Below are 10,560 nucleotides of genomic sequence, written 5' to 3'. Positions count from 1 at the left end.
AAGCAGGTTTCTTTACAATAGTTACCTGTATATCACATTTTCTTGGCTCTCAAGTGTTATCCCTAAAAGTTGCTGAGAAATCATCCTCCTTCTTCCTAACATTGTACAAAGAGTATATCCTTTGTAGCAAGATTAAAAGTTTAAGGAGTTTTCCCCAGTAAACCAGGTTGTAAGGTGGATTTATGAGGGGCGTCATTTAAGCCGAAGAGAGGTTAGGGGATTCTATGAACACAAGGTTATTCATCATTTTAGTCCTAAGTGAATGTGGCTTAATTATTTTCTTTAACACCCTTGATTGAGATCTTTGGGAATGTATCATCTGGCCTGAAGTAAACACAATTTATTTATTGTCTTTAACAAGACGCCTTTTAGGAAAAAAAAAACATATATTCTCAGTGAATGTTAGATCCTTATCAGTGGGGTTTGGGGTTTGCTGACTTTCTCAGCCACAGAAGTAGATCAGGTCCCATGAGCAGAGCCTCCTCCCTCTCCTGGGTTTTTCTTCCTATGTGATCATAATTCCATGTCCTTCTCTCCTGCCTCAGTAAGAGCATGTGTCTATTTTAAGGTAGACATGAAGAAGAAGGAGGAGGAGGAGGAGAAACCGGAAAGGGCACAGGCAAGATTCAGTTCTCAAGAACATGTCCCTTTTCATCAATTCTACCATCCCCTAATATTCCATTCAGATTTGAATTCATTGATGAAGGCAGAGTGTAAGCCCCTTAAGGCACAAATGGCCAGAACCCCCTCCCCCCGGACTACTGTAATGGCCACTTCCAGCCCATTGAGATGCAGGTAGCAAAACTCCACCTTACAGAGAAAGAAAAAAAAAAACCTAGATCAGGCCACCCCCCCCCCCAGAAACCCTATATGAAGCCTGCCTCCTGCTCATTTTCCTGCTGCTTCTCTCCTAAGCAGAGGCAGCCACTCTCTTGCGTCTTTCCCAATAAATCTTGTGTGAGGTTTGTTGTGCAGTGTGACTTTGTTGTATTCCTTGGCTTCTTACTGCCAGGATACCTTTCCCTTCAGAGCCTTAACACTTGCATTGGGGAAACCTTTCCCCTCAGCCTGCAACACTTACACAGAGTTCTCCTGATTCAATCACTTTCCCCAAACCCATCGGCTGCCAAACAAACCCCCAGTATATGTTCCCAACGTAGGAGGCATTTCATGGTCAGATCAGAGCAAAGGGAGACAGAAAAATAACTAAGAGATAATTAACCCCCTTTGGAATAGGGAAAAGGGGGAATGAGACCTCAGAAAGAAGGTCAAGCTTATGTTGGATTCTGAGGCATGTGTAGGCACTCTTCAGAAAGGTGAGGGATGAAAATGTCATTTCAAGAATAAGGAATATACATGGTCAGATTCATAAATATAAGAAATCATGGCCTATGCACACTAATTTCTCCAGAACCTACATGTATCTTTTTCCCTTATGGGTTGTTTATGTATCTTTAATAAAACTTAATATCCTTAGAAAAACCCTATAATAAACTTAGTCATAAATGAGTGTGTATGTGTGTCATAGTATATTCAGAGATTTTTTTTTCAATTTACAAATGTCTTACTCTTATTTCAGACCTTTATTCATGATCCCTTCTCATCCAAGGGAACCTAAGTTCAAGATGGCAAATATATTTTACCATGCAACTAAGTGGTAGGAATTGCTTGGCATGATATGCTGAGGAGTCTGAGGCTGTCCATGGACCTGATCTTAGAGCCAGGATTGATTAGCAATGTCTGAAGGGGTGAAGGAAAAGGAGTTGTAGTACATACATCGTGGATTTGTCATGTTTGCACGGTCTTCTCCCTCACCATCTAAACCTTGGGGCATGAGGGTGCAGTCTCCTCAGTTAATCCTGAATTGGCAAGTCGTCTCTCCTTAAATAATTTGGCCTTCATGAAAATAAAATGAATGTTTGTTGAGAACTTACCTACTGAACAAACAACAACTAAGCTGTCTATTCCAGGAAGTGAAACTAGCTCCTAAGGATTCTGTACAGAATACGCAGTTGTCTGCTCTGCCATGTACTTCATTGTGTCGAACTAATAGAGTAAATCTCAAATGTTGGTATTCATATGGGAGTGAAGCACGATCATCTTTATTCCCAAAGAAGGGGTAATGTCCACATTTAACCTACGGTATGCACACAGTGAGGATCTCTTTACTATAATCCAGTTCTATATTTTTACTTAACTTATGTTGTCATGTTTACCGGCCAGTGAACACAGGGGAAAAAAACCAATTTCCTTTTTACAAAGACTTGTGAATCACACAGCCATAGTCAGCACAGCCTAGCATACTTCCTCTCGCACAGTCACTGCTTAAAGCTTGTTCTGTGTCTCCTCTCTTGTTTAACACCACACTCTTCATCTTTGTATTCTTGCGAATACCTCTGCAGAGTTCAAATTCTCACTTCAGGCTTGTTCCGGGTATGGTGTAGTGCCCTGCAAAGGGAAGATAAGAAGCGCTCTCCTGAGCTCATAGAAAAAGCTCCAGGGCCAGTTCTGGAGACTCAAGAGTGATAATCATTCCTCTCCAGTAAACTGGCTACGAACTGGGTAGTCACTGCAGGCCAGACACCAGAATTGAAGTGTGAACCCTTTCAAGGCTTAGGAAATTGGAAGCCGCAGAGTGAAGTTTTTAGCTGCTGTTAGTTAGAAATGGAAAGACACAGGTGGTAGAGTTTGGGCCTGACACATTTGCGAGCAGACAATGGGGAGGATGCAGGGCAGGGGAGGAGGAAAACATGAACTGTTGACGCTGCCAAGCTGCAGCAATTCATCAGTGCCTCTCAGTCACCTGCCTGCAAAGGGAGCTGCGGCCCGCTAGAGTGAGGTACACAAGAGAGAGCTGTGGGAGCAGAGGGAAGCCTGGGACAACTGCCCTAAACCATCCATTTATGTCAAGAGAGGGTCTGATGACTCAGTAAAGAAAGCTTCTCATTGTCGGAATTGTGGGATTCAGAAGCTTTAGTATAGAAACCCGACTCTATGTATACTTACTATTTTCTGTTTTCCCTTGGGATTCAGTAAAATTCCTGTAGAGCATGTAAACTGTGCTAAGGAAAACCAGAGAGTGTGATTGTTTTCCAGTGTGGGTCTTGGTTTTAAAGGGAGAGCATGACAACCTAAAAGGTTGGGCCTGATGTGTTCAGTTATTAATTCTTTCAGCAAAGAGTTAAGTATCTGTGTGTGCTAAGCACTGTGCTAGCTGCTGAAGATTCAGAGAGGTTTCTCATAGAGGGAGACATTCATGAAAACAAGCCAGTGAGCTAAATAATTAAAAATGGCTCTGAGACCTAGCAACACGCACACACACACACACACACACACACACACACACACACACACACACACACACACACACACACAATGGTGCTGAGATATAATCAGGGTAGAAGAAGGTGTAATAGTTGTGGTGAATATTGTTGGTTGCTGTAACAGATGAACTCCCAAATCTCCATGACTAAGCACAACAAAAGTTATTTCTTCCTCTCAGGAAGGGCAGGTTCACTCCACAAAGACCTGTTGCATCATTCACTGTGGGCACTGAGATCACTTGGGTAGAATATTGGGAGAAAGACAGAATGGGCAATACTTACTCTCTCATAACTGTTTCAGCCCAAAGCAATATGGCATGTGGTTCAGGTAGCTCTATACAGATGTAAGGAGTCCCAAAGATACAGTCTAATGATATTTTGATGATATGATACTTGAAACAGGGTATGGTGACAATGTGTTCGTGCCGCACATGAAATGGCCATTCTTGGGAAGGCCAGAAGCTTCAGAGAGAAGGTAGTCTTTGAGTTGGATGTCTAAAGAGAATCAGTTACTGGACATTAGAGTGCTATGGAGACTAGGGATACATGAAGGACTAGGGGATGAGCTGGGGTTACAACTGCATCCATTTATTCCTACCTAGAGAGTGCCTTCCCAGAACTCATTTGACTGATATCATCTAACTCTCCACTCCATACCCACTTCTTAAAAAAATAATTTGTGAGATTATAATTATACTATTTCTCCTATTTCTTTTCTCTGTCCAAACCCTCCTATGTAAACCGTTGCTCTCATTCAAATACTTGGCCTCCTTTTCTTTAATTGTTAGTACACACACACACTCGCGCGTGTTCCTAAGCATAAAATACATCCTGCTCAGTCTATTTAATGTTACTTGTATATATATGTTTTCATGGCTGATCATTTGATACCTGATAACCAGCTGGCGTTCTCTTCCCTGGGCAAGACTATTTCTCTAGCTATAAGCATTCCTTAGTTGCCTGTTGTTCTTTTTCTAGAGTCGAGGCTTCCTACGCTTTTTTCCTCTTTCATGTTAGCATGTCTACTGGTGTCGTCCTTGTTCAGATCATGTTTTGATAGTCATGTTGGTAAGACTTCATGTTTATAGCTTCCCTGACAATTCTAGGAGACAATCTCACAGCAAGCTTCCTGTTCCTCTGGCTTTTACAGTCATTCCACTCCTTTTTACACGATGATTCCTGACCTTTAGGTGTAAGAGTTGTGTTATGGATGATGGATGTATCTGTTGGGATTGGGCCCCACCTACTCTGCATTTTGATCAGTTGTAGGTTTTTTTTTAATGGTCTCCATCTATTGCAAAAACAAGTTTCCTTGATGAGGAGTGAGAACTACACTTATCTGTGGTTGAAGAATAAGTATTTAGAACATTGTTAGAGATTATGCTGGTTTTGTAGAGTGGTGGTTGTAGGTTCTCCTCCAATATTCATGAATTCACTAACCCTGGGTAGTTGGCTAGGTTTCCAATACAATGCATAATTTTCCACTTGTTGAGTGGGCCTTCAGTACAATTAAAGAGCTATTGGTTACCACCAAGGTCTGTGTGCCACTATTACACCCTTAGGGTTATTGTGCCATTCTGGTCATTGCTGTGGTTCATAGGTGTCACAGCTACATAGGACTGTGGTTTGCTTCCATCTGTTGGAGGCTTGCATGGTAGCTTTTCATAGTACCTTCTAGTACCATGAAAGCTTGTCCCCAGGACTGATCCAGCTTGTGTCTTCTACATATCCACTTTCTTCACTTCTTGTCATCCTGAAATCTTGCCTTAACTATAACTTCTGTGGTCAATCCACTAAAGAAGATTCCCCTTGTATATGGTCCTATACTATGCACTGATTTTTATGTAATTATTTAAATTTCTATGTTTCTATTATATTGTAAGTACCCTAAGGTCAGGAAATATGTCTGGCATACAATGAAAAGTGATTAGCATTTTCTATTATACAGTAAATTCTTAGTAAATATCTGTTAAATGAATGAAACAACTTTTACAACATTTCCTCTCATATTTTCTTCAGTCATTGGTGTGGTTCATCAGTCCACAGATAGTCAGTTCTTCTTAAGTGTTAAGTGTTTTCCAAGTACTGGAGTCAGTGATAGAGAAAACTTGGGGTTTTCTTTTATCTTTATTGCCTTGAAAGGATAGGGTGGCCATTCTCTTCTACGTTATAGAATGCCCTCCAGCTCCAGCTCCTCCCTTATTCCCCAAAGATGAGTCACTTTGGGGAAGACCTTTCTAAGTACACAAGAATATTCTACACATATATTATGGTGACAAATATCTCTGATTATTACTGTGGCTTGCAAACATCTGCTCTTCCTATTAGATATATGGATATGTAGTCAAGTGACTTCTAGCTGCTGAACTTCTTGAGGCCCAGACTCCTTTTCTATGAAAACATTACCTATCTCTTTTTTTGTTATTTAATTTTTTTAATGCCAAATGCTGTTTATTGAAGGAAGGAAGAGGTCTTAAGTACAGGCTTACAGCACAATGGGGAACCCCAGAGGTGGAACCCGGCAGGGAATTAGCATAGGAAGGATATCAAGGTCAACGTCAGCAAGCAAGGCAAGAGTTACCCAAAACGGGGGGGGGGGGGAGGAAGGGCCTTATAGGTCCCCCTTTTACTAAAAAGTGAGCTTCTGACTTAGGTTGCATGGGACATCAGCAGGTCACCTTACCCGTCATGGAGACGCCTGCCCAGGCTTACCTATCTCTTAAGGTTGTTGGAAGGATAAAGTGAAATTCCATAGGAGTCTCCTAATACACTGCTGGCACAAGCAGGTCTTTGAAGAAATGTCTGTTGCCTCCCTCTTTCCCTTCTTTAAGGAAAGAATTACATATTGTGAGACCAAAATGAGCCATCTTAGAAATAAGACCAAAATGCTTTCACCCTAAAATTAAGGCCTAAGATTTCTCCTTTTGGGAATAGGCCATTAGTTACTGAAGCCAGTCAGTTCAGATTCCAGAAACCAGGAAGTGTAAAAGGACAGAGTCACAAGATAGTCACGAGGTAATGCCTGCTGGACTATGGAATGTTCTCTCCCTGGTTTCCAGGGTAACTGACCACAGAAATGCCCCCCCCCCCCCGGCAGGGTAGCCAATGAGAAATGGTGGCAGGCAACCACTCACTTAGAAGTAATTTCTAGAAGTCCTTAGAAGCGAACCAATCAGAATTGTACCCATACTAGCACCCCTAAATGATGTAACCTTGTGATTTTTCCCTTTAAAAACTGAGCTTGCAGACAGGTGGGCGCTTCCTCCAGCCTCCACTGCGTTGGATGTATTGGACGAAGTCCCTGCCTAGGCTTGTATTGCTTTTGGATATCCAGAATTAAACCTCGCTTTTGCATTCCAGCATGCTCGTCTTTGGTGGTCTCTCTGGGGGTCACGATCTGGGCACAACAATATTATTTTTTTATTTTTGTATCTCCAGTTCAGTTCATGGCACAGTGGGACACAAAGTTAGGACAAGTTGAATTGTCAAATATTATTATTTTGAGGGGTGGCAAAGGCTCAATTACTATGGAATTGATATAAAATATGGGAAACAGTAAGAGGGGGTCTGGCAGAAAACATTTACAGAGTTAAACTCAATCTGTGGTCATTTCCCCGACTTCTGGCTTTACTTTTTGTAATAGTTACTTTTCTTGTCACTTTAGCCAAGTACCTGACAAGAAGTAGTTTAAGGGAAGCAGGCTTTGCTCTGGATCATGGTTTGAGGGTGTATAGTCTATTATAATAGGAAAGACATTGTGGTTCTAAAGGGGCAGGAGAATGAGGCATCTTGCTCACATCTGTGCAGACCAGAAAGTGAAGTGGACTGCTCAGACAGGGAGTAAGGCCAGACTCTAACTCACAAGACTCATATCTAATGATCCATTTCTTCCAGCGAGGTGCTACTTCCTAAAGGATCTAAATTGTAGATTTTACATTATCCCAAACCAGCACCACTGGCTGGGACTCAAGTGTTCAAATGCATAAGCCTGTCAGAGACATTTCACATTTAAATCATAACACCACTTCTACACTAATTGTGCCACTGGTGTCTTTTATTCTCTCTTTTGTTCATATTGTACAATTGTATCTTAGCAATTATCATATAATACATGTAATAATAAAATTATGTACCTTGTGTTTAGTCTTCTCAGGTGAATTATAAATTCCTTAAGGGAATATGCTTTATGCTTTTTTGTAGCTTCCATATCTTGAACAATGCTTAATAAATACATTTATTCTATGTATTGTGACAGTTGAGCTGTTCCCACTTTGATGTATCTGCCTTTGATAAGAAACCTGTTCCTAATATGTAGGTATCATTTCTGTTCAACTAAACTGGAAGTTCTTTTCACAATATAAGCTCTATTTTTCCTGCAGGGCTCAGTATTTGTTCAGGCCCATGGTGGGTGCTAATTACATGCTATTTAATTGATAAATGTGTGTTCCCCCACAAGAGAGAGATGCCATTTCATTCCATATTTCTAGCCAACTAAACATTTGCAAGTTTTAGCATGTCATGTGAAATTTTATTCTAGTATTAAAAAAGAATAAATAAAGTTTTCTTCTGAAAAATTAAAATTGTATTATCATTACTATAAAAATTTGAAAGCCCAAAGATTGCCCTAAATATCATCACACAGAAGCAATCAACCAATGTTAATATTTAGTGAATACCATTTCAGACATCTCCTTATGCACACATTCAGAAAAGAGATAGATGGCTAGATAAAAATGATTTTTATGGAAATGGAATCTTGGTGAGTAGGCCAGTTTTATTAAAAGTAGTCAGTTTAATTTTGCTACAGTTTAGCAGAAGTCTGATTTGATCATAGGAATTGCCAAACTTTGGATAAATATTATATCATCTTAAGATATATTGGCTCCGTACAATGGAAGATAAGATTATCACTGTTATACTCACATTCACCTTCTCTTTCTCAAATTCCAAGTATTTATTAGTTATGACTTTCCTTCTTGAATAGAGTTAACTCTAACATGATGCTCTGCCATCAACACTACTCCATTTATTTAAGGTCTGTACATAGACTATAAATATTTATTTACTTAAATGAATTCAATACCTCCATTCTATTCCTTTATCATGACTCTCTCTTCTCTGGCATTTTTAAATTTGATTTTTCTTGTTGTTGGATGGCTATCTTAGAAGATCTTAGGAATGCTTTGTTCCCTGGGTTATGCTTTTTGCCTTTGTATTTGAGAAGTGGTTGATTAGATATGACATGTTTACTTCACACTTGAACGTTCAACATTTTATATTGGCTTCATTGTCTTTTGACTTGGGTAATCCAAGACTTAGCTGATTTTTCCTTCATATAAACAGTTCACATTTTCTATCTAAAAATCTAAAAATCTGAAACCTTGTTTCTTTATCTTGGATGTTCCAAAGTTTGCTATGGGTCTTGATATCAGCCACTCTTTAAGTATTTGTCTAGGGCATAGTATGGCCCTTTCTACAGATTCAGTTCTTTGCTTGTTTCATGGCAGTTTTCCTATATTATATTTCTAAATACATTTTCTATACAACTTCGTAGTTTCTCCATTGAGAGTTTGGGGATTGTTACCAGGCCATTTAAACTGTGTTTCTTTTCCATAGCTATCAGCTGTACATGAGTGGATAATCTCTCTTTTTTTAAAATCTTTGATTCACTACAAATACCACAATACTCCCATAAATACCAGTGGTTGTATTTTCAATTATAACTATTTTATAAAATCTTGTTTCTGTGTACTATTTCTAAAACAAGGTTATTTTTGCTCATAATATAATCACATAGTTCTATTTATTCATTATGCTATATATTTTTTCTTAAGTTGTTATTTATTGAATTCATATTCCAATACAAAATGCTCCAATTGTAATTGTTCTTGTGGTCCTTGAGCTATGTTCTCCCCATGTGTTTTTCTTTCAAATAAATGTTTATTGGAACCTTTGTAGCTTCACATTTTGTTATAAGAAATAATATAAGGAAACCTTATATAGCTTTTATCTAACTTTCCATAAAGGTAATGCCTTACAAAACTATAGGATGGAGTGTGTCAGATGTTGGAGTAGAAGCCACCTCTCTGTGATGCTGAAATTTAGAAAATCACGGAAACAAAAGAAAGATGCTATACTAAGAGAAAAGGTATGAGCATCAGAAGCGACAAAAGAGATCACAGTTTAGCTCAAAGACCTGAAAAAAAAAATAGAAACACCATACAGGGAAAATAAAGATTCATTCCTGCAAGATTTTTAAGGCAGTGGGGTAGAGATTGAGTCAAATACTCTTCTGCAAGGTAAGCCGGACAACCATGGTTTAAAAAGAGACTGGCAGGCAGTTCCTGCCACAAGACAAAGCCACAGGTGTCATAAATCTTTTATTTTATTTTTATTTATTTATTTATTTATTTATTTATTTATTTATTTATTTATTTATTTATTTATTTATTTATTTTGCAGACAGGCTATCACTAGGTAGCCCTGGTTGTCCTGGAACTCACAGAGATCCACCAGCCTCTGCCACCTGAGTGGTAGGATTACAGTGGTTTGCCACCACACCCGGAAGTTGTCCCAAGTCTTAAATCCAATTGGGAAAATTGGTGTGAGTGACTACTTTGTGACAAATCAGCATTGAAGAAGAAGCCCATTTTGGCAGCCTCTGTATCTTGGAGGCTTATAACAGGTACCATCTTGAGAGAGGATATATTGTAAGAGACTGATCTACTCTGGGTACCTGAAAGTCAATCACAACCCAACAAGGCTGGGGAAACAGAGCCACAACCCATAGGTGGGAGATGGCTACACAAAGAGGTCATGGTTGATGAGAGGGCTGGACACAGATGCAGTAAGAAGCTCATGTGGCAGGGAACTCAAGCAATGAGGACTAAACTCTTGGTGGCACCAGCCTCTTGGGCGGGAGTGCAACAGCTACAAGAATAAAACCTTGCAGCCATAGAATAGTAGCTATTCAAAGTTTTCCTTTCACAGGACTGAGAATGCTGAAGTTGAGTGGACATTCCCCATGGCCTCCTCCCTTCCACGGGATGTTTAATTCTAAACAGAAAGAGCGCTGGGACAGGTCATCCAGTTAATGTATCTCAGTGCTCTGCCTAATTCCCCTTATCCCAACACACTCAGGAGATATATTTGTTGTGCCCAGGTCATAACCCCCAGAGAGACCACCAAGGACGAGCATACCAGAATGCAAAAGCAAGGTTTATCAGTTACAAGTCAT

The 10,560-nt window shown here is 39.7% G+C and overlaps 1 long non-coding RNA gene across 1 annotated transcript; it reads right to left on the bottom strand.

Annotated features, from left to right (window-relative positions):
* Window positions 1–2,130: 2,130 nt before the first annotated feature.
* Window positions 2,131–6,333, bottom strand: LOC143270960 (uncharacterized). Its single transcript, XR_013048155.1, has 3 exons — window positions 6,036–6,333; window positions 3,606–3,818; window positions 2,131–2,448 (listed from the first exon to the last, which is right to left on the bottom strand). It is a non-coding gene; the product is annotated as an uncharacterized LOC143270960 (long non-coding RNA).
* Window positions 6,334–10,560: the final 4,227 nt, after the last annotated feature.

The sequence above is a fragment of the Peromyscus maniculatus genome, chromosome X, assembly GCF_049852395.1.
Source record: "Peromyscus maniculatus bairdii isolate BWxNUB_F1_BW_parent chromosome X, HU_Pman_BW_mat_3.1, whole genome shotgun sequence".
Lineage (NCBI taxonomy): Eukaryota > Metazoa > Chordata > Mammalia > Rodentia > Cricetidae > Peromyscus > Peromyscus maniculatus.
The sequence above is the reverse complement of the archived record's forward strand: the minus strand, read 5'-3'. Positions and strand labels throughout refer to the sequence as shown.